This window comes from Hyperolius riggenbachi, chromosome 9 (genome assembly GCF_040937935.1).
Source record: "Hyperolius riggenbachi isolate aHypRig1 chromosome 9, aHypRig1.pri, whole genome shotgun sequence".
Lineage (NCBI taxonomy): Eukaryota > Metazoa > Chordata > Amphibia > Anura > Hyperoliidae > Hyperolius > Hyperolius riggenbachi.
The window spans coordinates 284,819,110-284,830,008 of NC_090654.1; positions in this window are offsets into that span (position 1 = coordinate 284,819,110).

The window sequence follows — 10,899 nt, forward strand, 5'->3', positions numbered from 1 at the left end:
TGCTCTGGGACACTGCTTACTGCACAGCAATGCACCACCTGGTCTATGTTCACAGTGCGGCGGGTGTGTTGTGGTCAATGTGCACCTTAAAGGGACACTTAGGTCAAATATAAAAAATGAGTTTTACTCACCTAGGGCTTCCAATAGCCCCCTGCAGCTGTCCGGTACCCTCGCCATCCCCCTCCAATCCTCCTGGCCCCGCTGGCAGCCACTTCCTGTTTCGGTGACAGGATGGGGACGCGAGTGATTCTTCGCGTTCCCAGACACATTAGCACCCTCTATGCTGCTATATGGTATATGATATATGCTATAGCAGCATAGATGGCGCTATTGTGGCCAGGAACACGAAGAATCACTCGCGTCCCCATCCTGTCACCGAAACAGGAAGTGGCTGCCGGCGGGGCCAGGAGGATCGGAGGGAGACGGTGAGGGTACCGGACAGCTGCAAGGGGCTATTGGAAGCCCCAGGTGAGTAAAACTTTTTTTTTTTTACTTAAGTGTCCCTTTAACGGTAAGAGTGAAGCGTCCTTTTCATGGACTTTATGCTCCGTAACAAGCGATATGACTTTTTAGTTCCTTTGCGATCCAGTGAACACAACATCCCACTGTGAACATGGCCTTAAGAAGATCTCCCTTTAAAGGACAACTGCAGTGAGAAGACTATGCAGGCTGCCATCTTTATTTCCTTTTAAACAATACCAGTTGCCTGGCAGCCCTGCAGGTCTATTTGGCTGCAGTAGTGTCTGAATAACTCCAAAAACAAGCATGCAGCTAATCTTCTGACAATGTCAGAAACCCCTGATCTGCTGCATGCTTGGTCAGGGTCTATGGCTGAAAGTATTAGAGGCAGAGGAATCAGCAGGGGGTAGCCAGGCAACTGGTATTGCTAAAAGACGCTAATTAAAATCTATACAGTTTTGATGCTGATCTGGCTGGCGGGATGTAGATTTCAACTCAACTGCCACCCAATCTCGCTGCTGTCTTCCTGCTGCACCTCACTCTCTCTGACGGCAGAACCCTGTGAGCTGGTCAGGAGCTGATTTTATTGGCCCCTGTCTATCAATTTAGAGAACTGTAGTGAGAGGTATATGGAGGCTGCCATATTTATTTCCTTCTAAGCAATACCAGTTACCTGGCAGCCCTGCTGATCTATTTGGCTGTAGTAGTGTCTGAATCGCACCAGAAACAAGTATGCAACTAATCTTGTCAGAGCTGACAAATGTCAGAAACACCTGATATGCTGCATGCTTGTTCAGGGCTTGTGGCTGAAAGTATTATGTGCAGAGGATCAGCAGGATAGCCAGGTAACTGGTATTGCTTAAATGGAAATAAATATGGCAGCCTCCATATCTCTCTCACTACAGTTCTCCTTTAAGCATTTCTGACTGGCTTGTGGGAACATCTGCCATCATAGAGAAGGCAGAGTAGGTGGCAGGTATTTGCAGCAATTAATTTGTATTCAGCAGTCTCTGGGGAGAGGCTGCTAGTACCTAAAGTGTACCAGAGATGATGACATGTGACATGATGAAATAGACGTGCATATACAGTGACAGGCATACATACCCTTATGCTGTGCTTTTTTTTTTTTTTTTTTTTCCTTTTATCCTGCCTGAATGTTTATAATTGGCTATGGACTGACAGTTCTTCTCCAGTCAGGACTCACTGATAAATTACAGCTATAAAACACTTTCCTAAGCAGATCCCGGGGCTTTTTACTGTGAGAGAAAAACGGCAATAGCTCATGTATTTTCACTCTGGGACTCTTGAGACACTGCAATTGAGCAGTGACCATAAAACAAATCTATTTTAGATATCTCAATGTTTCAGTTTATGTATAAACATTTATAAAAGTAATTTTTAGGAGGACAGATCTAATTGTTTCTCAGTTTATTTTCATCTCTGATTCATTTTTTAAGTGGTTAAAAGGAAATAAATGGCAGCCTATATATTACTCACCTCTAGTTTACTTTAATTTGTAAGTGTAACTTGTGTACAGCTGCAATGTATGCGGAGCGGAGAGTAACAGGATTCGCTATAATATGGCAGTCAGCCCAAGAGAAATGTTCAACACAGCTGTCCCACCAGTGTACAGTACAGCAAATACCTACATAAGGCTATACTATCGCCCCAAAGGATTACACATCACTCTATACATTCATACATACTGTATATAAGTAAAAGTAATTTCCTAAAGTTATAATTGGTGTGATATTGATCAATCGTTCTTGGTACTGAACAAAAAAATCCATTTGCAGCCAGCTATGTGTTTACAAAGCAGACAAGCTGCATTACTTTTCAAGTCTGGAAGCTCTACTCTGTGCTGCATAAGTTTTCACTGCAGACAGTCCAGGAACATCTCGCTTTCTGTTGGCATGAGCAGCAGCATCCGTTGTTTGTTTTCCACATCTGCACAAACTGACTAGCAGCAGTTGACACTCCCAGTCTCCAGTGATCATTGTCTAAAAGCTCATGTAAATTTGTACTGCTTTTAGACCCTAAAAAAAAAACACAGCTACTAGTAATCTAAATTAGCTAGTGCTGCCTGTGGTGAAGCTAGTGTGCTCCCATGTTACTCTTCTTGCTTCCTAGTTTCTGGGGAGCACATCAGCTAAGGTGGCAGCGTGGACAGCGCTGGATAATATCGATTACAAATAGCTATGTACTGGTAGTGCACAACACTACCTAAAATCCAGAAAGAATCATACTACCGAGTAGTTTGAGGTGCGTACACACGCATGCATGCATGTTGTCTGCAAGGTCCATGACTGTCAGGTGACAGTTTGGGGCTGAGTGCTGCACAGATGCATTGCTAGGCTTCTGCTTATCAATGAGATGCAAATAATTTCCCCTTGCATTCAAATTTCATGTAAATGTTATGCAACTTGACATTGCTGTCAATTTTGATTAGTTCAAGCCACATAACCTTTACATGAAATTTGAATGCAAGGAGAATATATTTGCATCTCATTAATCTTCCCTAGTCAGGGCAGAGCACTACATGGAGTTATAGCACTTAACCCAAACGTTTCCTGCATTTTGATTAATCACTGAGTGCAAAAAGTCACATTCCAAACACTGTGCTATGCAATTTTCTTGCAACTTCCCTATTTATAAATGTCATAATGATCATGCCTAGAAGAATTCATGCAGAAGCATGTGATTTCTTTGGTCAGCTGATAAATTTGCAAAGCTCTGATTTGCTGTGATCACAGCCTGCTTTTAGCACATGATCATGACTAGCAAATCAGAGCTTTGCAAATGTATCAGCTGATCAAACAAATCACATGCTTCTCCATGAGTTCTCCTAGACACGACCACTATTGAAAACCTTTTTTTTTTTTCCTCTCCCAAAAAAAAAAGTTGGAAAACTGCAACTCCGCTGTGAAATCGAATGTGATAGTGGGATGTGGACTATCACATCCCAGTGCATTTCCAATCGCAGTTTTCTGTGGACGGGGTCCCAGACTGAGTAGCACAAGTAATGTGAGTGCAGCCATAGCGGTGCCGCATCCATATTTTACAGGTACCTGGTATAGCCACCACACCCAAGCCCAGGCATTCAGATAACTGGCTAGGCATCCATTGTTTACATATCCTACCGGTCAGGATTTTTTATTGCAGAAAAATTGTGGCGCAAATTGAGCCATCCGCACAAATACCATACATAGAAAACACACCTGTTCACTCCGTATACTGGTCCTGACCGGCGGCAAAACTAATATGAACCGTAAAGGGGAATAGTTAAACACAGGGCTGTGGAATCGGTACAAAAATCTTCCAACGCCACAGTTTATGAAACCACGACTCCAGGTGCTCAAAATTGCCCCGACTCAGACGCCACAGCTTTGGTTAAACATTCAGTAAAGTAACTTAATGCTGTCAGTCATTCTGTGATTGTAGCATTTATGAAGCCAGAATTCAGGAAGGTTTAGCAGAGAAGTGCAGCGGGATGCCTTAAGATGGCCAGTTGACCACGAACAAATCCAATTTCTAGTGAAAAATCGTTGGAGCAATCAGATAAGGTCTCTTTTCCACAGACTGTTGAACTGTGTGCTTAGCAAGCAGTTACCAGGCAGCAACAAGCAGTTGTGAGTGAGAGGCATTTCACTGTCTAACAGTCTGTGGAAAAGAGGCCTAATTCTGATCAGAAGAAAAATCGTTCACTACACCATCAGCGAACCAATCTTTGCTTCCTGTCTATCACAACCAACAAGAAAATCCAAATTTTTGGTTTGATGAAAATCCAATCAGACAACTAAATTTATAATCAGTCACAATAGATTGAGCGATCACAAATTCTGATTGGTTTGGTTGTAAATAATCTCCAGTGATGGCACAAACGATTTTTGCTACAAATTGGACAGTTAGTGGCCATCTTTAACCTAGTGCTGTCCAACGTTACGTATATTGAGGGGTACATTTTTTTTTCCAGACTAGATGGAGGGCCGGCTTTAATAAATAGGTCTCCCGCTAGTCCCCCCCTCCCTGAAAAATATGCAATCTGGCTTTGTATGCAAATATATGCAGCTGGAATATGAACCAATCAAAGTCTGCTGAGGTAATATTTCATTGGTCCATTTTCAAGCTGGATACATTTGCATACAAATTTGCATAATCCCACATCAACTCAAAATGATTTGCATCTCACTGACTATTAGTATTCCCCATTAATTAAACAAGAATTCCCCCAATACATCCCTGGTGTAAGTCTTGGACATATACTCACCTGTGTGGCGACTCTTCCTGATCTCCAGGCTTTAATCTCCAGGCTTTAATGTCCACCCGAGTGCAGCAGCAAATCTCCCGCCTCACACTGACTCTACTAGTAATGAGTTCCGGGTGATGCGGTCAGAGTGCGTATCACTCTGCATCATCTCGGCACCCACTGCAGCCGGCCCAGCATAGGCTAAGGTTGCCCTGCTGCCTTCTGGAACTTTGAGGGGGAAATGTGCACAGCACAGAGCCAGCGGCATGTGGGCTGCAGCAGGAGGCGGGCCTCCAGTTGGACAGCAATGCCTACTGATCTGCCTCATTGCCCCCTTCAGGCAGGGGGTGTCTGTGTATTCTGTATATAGAAGGATGCACTGACTGCTCATGGTGACAGAAACACCAGGAGAGTATGGGGCAGGGGCATGGAGCTTGGGGCCCCAGTGCAAGTTTTGCATGGGGCCCAAAACCTACTAAGGACAGTTACAGTGTCAGAGATATAATAAGAGCAAGGAAACAGTTTATTAGTGTTACCACTATGCAATGCAGATATACTGGTGTTCATTGCCAGCGTATCACCAATGATAAGCTAATAAGATGGATGGAGAAGGGTCCCTCTGAGGTCACAACCTCTGCACCCCTTACTGTTACACCGCTGCATAAGGGGAAAAAAGACACCAAAATGCCCTGTATATAAATGTGCCTTCTTAAAGAAGGCCTGAACTGAACATTAAAAGTCAAAATAAACATACACAAGTCATACTTACCTCCTGTGTAGTCTACTCCTCAATCTATTTTTCCTCTCCTGCGTCCTGCTTGTCCACTGTGATCAAGGGAATTCTCCGTCCTCCATTTTGAAAATGGCCATTACACCATAACAGCTTCCTGATCAGCACACTGTTAAACTGTAACATCGCCCACTTGAGCCATAGGGACACATGGACACATCAGTTCTCCTCTCAGCTGTAACTGACAGCAACTGATATATTTCAGTTCTGACAAAATGTTGTCAGAACTGGAAGAGATCACTGTAAGAAGAAAATGGTGAGCTTCTGAGAGGAACTGATGGCAAGGTGACTATGTAATGTTCATTTGAAGTTACCTTGTGTTTATTTTAAATAATTTTACTCAGTACAGGTTCTCTTTAAAACAGAAGGTATTTGTAATAATTTAGTTCCAAGTGAGCAACTGTGAGAGCAAAATTATATTAAAGGGAACCTAAACTAAGGATATGTATTTTTCCTTTTAAAAATACCAGTTGCCTGACTCTCCTGCTGACCCTGTGTCTCTAATACGTTAAGGCACAGCCCCTCAACAAGCATGCAGCAGATCAGGTGCTCTGACTGAAGTCAGACTGGATTATCTGCATGCTTGTTTCAGGTGTGCGATTCAGCCACTACTGCAGCCAAAGAAATCAGCAGGACTGCCAGGCAACTGGTATGGTTTAAAAGGAATCATCCATATCCCTCTCAGTTAAGGTTCCCTTTAAAGAGAACCTGTACTGAGTAAAAATATTTAAAATAAAAACATGAGGTAACTTTAGATGAACATTGCATAGTTACCTTGCCTTCAGTTCCTCTCAGAAGCTCTCTATTTTCTTCTTACTGTAATCCCTTCCAGTTCTGACAATATTTTGTCAGATCTGAAATATATCAGTTGCTGTCAGTAAAATATCAGTTGCTGTCAGTTACAGCTGAGAAGAAAACTGATGTAGCAGGTAATGTCCATGTTTCCCTATGGCTCAAGTGGGCGATGTTACAGTTTAACTGTGTGCTGACCAGAAAGCTGTTATGGGTAATGGCCATTTTCAAAATGGAGGACGGAAAATTCCCTTGATCACCGTGAACAAACAGGACGCGGGACAGGAGAAAGACACTGAGGAGCAGACTACATGGAAGGTAAGTATGACTTGTGTATGCTTATTTTGACTTTTAATTTTCAGTTCAGGTTTTCTTTAAAGGGGAACTGAAGAGAGAGGTATATGGAGGCTGTCATGTTTATTTCCTTTTAATCAATACCAGTTGCCTGGCAGCCCTGCTGGTCTATTTCTCTGCAGTAGTATCTGATTAAAACCAGAAACAAGCATGCAGCTAGTCTTGTCAGATCAGACTTATAAGTCTGAACCACTGAAACACTGAAACACCTGATCTGCTGCATGCTTGTTCAGGGGCTATGGCTAATAGTATTAGAGGCAGAGGATCAGCAGGGCTGCCAGGCAACTGGTATTGTCTAAAAGGAAATAAACATGACAGCCTCCATATACCTCTCTCTTCAGTTCCCCTTTAAGGTTCCTTTTCCACTGGCTACAATCCGCTTCAAAAAGCCCCTGTAACAAGAAAGACTAATGGACAGCAGGGCAGGACAGCTGCAAGTTTAGTAGTACCCAGCTCGTCTTACCAATTTTCCATAGTATAATCACCATAAAACCTCCTCCCCACCCCAACACCTTCCTGACATATCAGACCTTGGGCCTCAACTATCAGCTGCAGGATGATCAGCGCTTTCCATTACACAACACTAGGTGGCGCAGTCTTGCTGTCTCCTCTTGGAGGATGGCATCTCTGATCAGGCAGCAGTTGATTGCAAACACACCGAAAATGGTACAGGTAAAGATAAATTGCGCACTTTGTCCTTAGGACATAACCATCATGTACACTGACAACTGTTAGTCACATAACCCTTAGTGAACAGACCATAGACCAGTACACTATACAGAGGGGTACGTTGCAAGGTGTATCCATATGTAGGCAGGTTTGGCTAGGAGCGGTTGGCGTACACAGTCACAGCGTAGTATCAATCCATGCCACATATGCCTGATGGAAAAATAAAATATGATAAAAAAAAAAAAAAAAAAAAAAAAATCACACCAAAAGATATCGGGAGCTGATCCCCTCCCCCCCCTCCCCCCCCCCCCCCCCCCGAGAAAACCCGTCAAAAATCAATTTCTGGGGTCCCAGGGTGTAGCTATTCCCATCAGTTGGTTGTGACCAATGCTGTGTTTATGTGATAGACTGGTAAGTATGGACGATTTTACAGGTTAGATCCAGGTCAGTGAACGACCTTGTGATATGCATGTAATAGGGTAATGAATGTATTTCAAGAACTGGAAGGAAATAGATTGATTGCTGCAGTGGAAGATAAGTGGTGACCTATATACAGTATTTACAGTGTAGGTGTCATCGACTAGAGCTAGTTTCACTCTATCAAAAATAGAGCTGTCAGGAAAAGTACAACACAGTGTATACAAAATAACTAGTTGTCCCTTCCCCCCCCCCCCCCCCCCGCCCCACCCCCCAAAATCAGAGCCAACCGCAGCCTTGTCAGGCTGCCCTTAGGTGGGATGATTCTGACTCTTAGGAATTGTATTTATGTGTGGTGGGGGGGGGGGGGGGGGAGACTATTTATTATTTTGTATACACTATGTTGTTCTTTTCCTGACGAAGCTCTATTTTTGATAGAGTGAAACTAGCTCTAGTCGATGACACCTACACTGTGGCCGGCCACGTGAAGTCAAAATGCATTTTGGCCAAAGTCCGATATTTATGCCCGTTTTCTACATTGGCTGCATGAGCCGGCCACTTCGCATTCTGACCGGCCAGAACCCGAAGTGGCCAGACTTCGGGTTCTGGCCGTAACATATACATAATTATATAAAATCATATTATAGTAACCAATAAAAGTTAAGTTTTATAAATGTTGGGGGGTTTTTTTGAAGACCATACAGTGGCTTGCAAAAGTATTCGGCCCCCTTGAAGTTTTCCACATTTTGTCACATTACTGTCACAAACATGAATCAATTTTATTGGAATTCCACATGAAAGACCAATACAAAGTGGTGTACACGTGAGAAGTGGAACAAAAATCATACATGATTCCAAACATTTTTTAAAAATAAATAACTGCAAAGTGGGGTGTGCATAATTATTCAGCCCCCTTTGGTCTGAGTGCAGTCAGTTGCCCATAGACATTGCCTGATGAGTGCTAATAACTAAATAGAGTGCACCTGTGTGTAATCTAATGTCAGTACAAATACAGCTGCTCTGTGACAGCCTCAGAGGTTGTCTAAGAGAATATTGGGAGCAGCAACACCATGAAGTCCAAAGAACACACCAGACAGGTCAGAGATAAAGTTATTGAGACATTTAAAGCAGGCTTAGGCTACAAAAAGATTTCCAAAGCCTTGAACATCCCACGGAGCACTGTTCAAGCGATCATTCAGAAATGGAAGGAGTATGGCACAACTGTACACCTACCAAGACAAGGCCGTCCACCTAAACTCACAGGCTGAACAAGGAGAGCGCTGATCAGAAATGCAGTCAAGAGGCCCATGGTGACTCTGGACGAGCTGAAGAGATCTACAGCTCAGATGGGAGACTCTGTCCATAGGACAACTATTAGTCGTGCACTGCACAAAGTTGGCCTTTATGGAAGGGTGGCAAGAAGAAAGGCATTGTGAACAGAAAAGCATAGGAAATGCCGTTTGCAGTTTGCCACAAGCCATGTGGGGGACACAGCAAACATGTGGAAAAAGGTGCTCTGGTCGGATGAGACCAAAATGTAACTTTTTGGCCAAAATGCAAAACGCTATGTGTGACGGAAAACTAACACTGCACATCACTCTGAACACACCATCCCCACTGTCAAATATGGTGGTGGCAGCATCATGCTCGGGGGGTGCATCTCTTCAGCAGGGACAGGGAAGCTGGTCAGAGTTGATGGGAAGATGGATGGAGCCAAATACAGGGCAATCTTGGAAGAAAACCTCTTGGAGACTGCAAAAGACTTGAGACTGGGGCGGTGGTTCACTTTTCAGCAGGACAATGACCCTAAACATAAAGCCAGGGCAACAATGGAATGGTTTAAAACAAAACATATCCATGTGTTAGAATGGCCCAGTCAAAGTCCAGATCTAAATCTAATCGAGAATCTGTGGCAAGATCTGAAAACTGCTGTTCACAAACGCTGTTCATCTAATCTGACTGAGCTGGAGCCATTTTGCAAAGAAGAATGGGCAAGGATTTCAGTCTCTAGATGTGCAAAGCTGGTAGAGACATACCCTAAAAGACTGGCAGCTGTAATTGCAGCAAAAAGGTGGTTCTACAAAGTATTGAATGTATGATTTTTGTTCCACTTCTCACATGTACACCACTTTGTGTTGGTCTTTCACAGGGAATTCCAATAAAATTGATTCATGTTTGTGGCAGTAATGTGACAAAATGTGGAAAACTTCAAGGGGGCCGAATACTTTTGCAAGCCACTGTAACTGATGACGTGCTTAACAGTTGCAAACCCAATACCATTTTCTGCTAGGAAAGTGTTTTATAGTTGGAATTTCTTATCAGCGAGGGTCACACTGTAGTCACTTCCTGTCTGAGTCAGGACTGAGTCAGCCACTGACATACCTGATATTTAACTCTTTCAGGCACAGAAAGAAAAAAAAAAGAAAAAAACAGCCAAGTTATGTGTGTGTTAGGCACTGTACATACACGTCTATCTCATCATGTCACCTCGGGTGTCCTTTAATCTCTAGTTATCTGGCTTGCAGTCACTGTCATGTATCCCCTTTTCTTATTTTGCTCTGCTTCACACACGATAGGGGAATGACAGCTGAGTGAGTTGTGCGCCCCCTCCTACACTGCGCCCTGAGGCTGGAGCCTCTCTCGCCTCCGCCTGGCTTCTTCCTCCTTCTGGGTTGAAGGAGAAAACATGTCAGTGACCGGAACGCAACGTGTGAAGCAGATAAATGAATTAAAAACAAAAAAAAAAAAAGAAAGAATTTTATTTTCTGGGCGCCTTTTCATCCTGTTTGTGTGTTAGAGGCAGAGGATCAGCAGGACAGCCATGCAATGTGCATACCGTAGTTTGAAAGTAAATAAATATGGCAGCCTACAGATCTTTTAAGCAGGCACATCCTCTAAAACAAACAGGCAGCATGACCCCCAAAACAAAATCAGGTTAAAATTCTCCCCTCCCCAAATTACAGAAATATGTTAAGTGCCCCCTCTATTTTGGAAACCTATCCCCCCCCCTCACCCCCAAAAAAACAAAATGCCCCCAAATTATATATAAATGAATCTAAATGCACCATACTCGCCTCCCAACTCACTCACTGATCCTCCAGCACATCAGGACTACAGGGCAAGACTTGGGTGAAGCGGCGTCACAGCAGATATCACTCCTCCTTGCCCATGC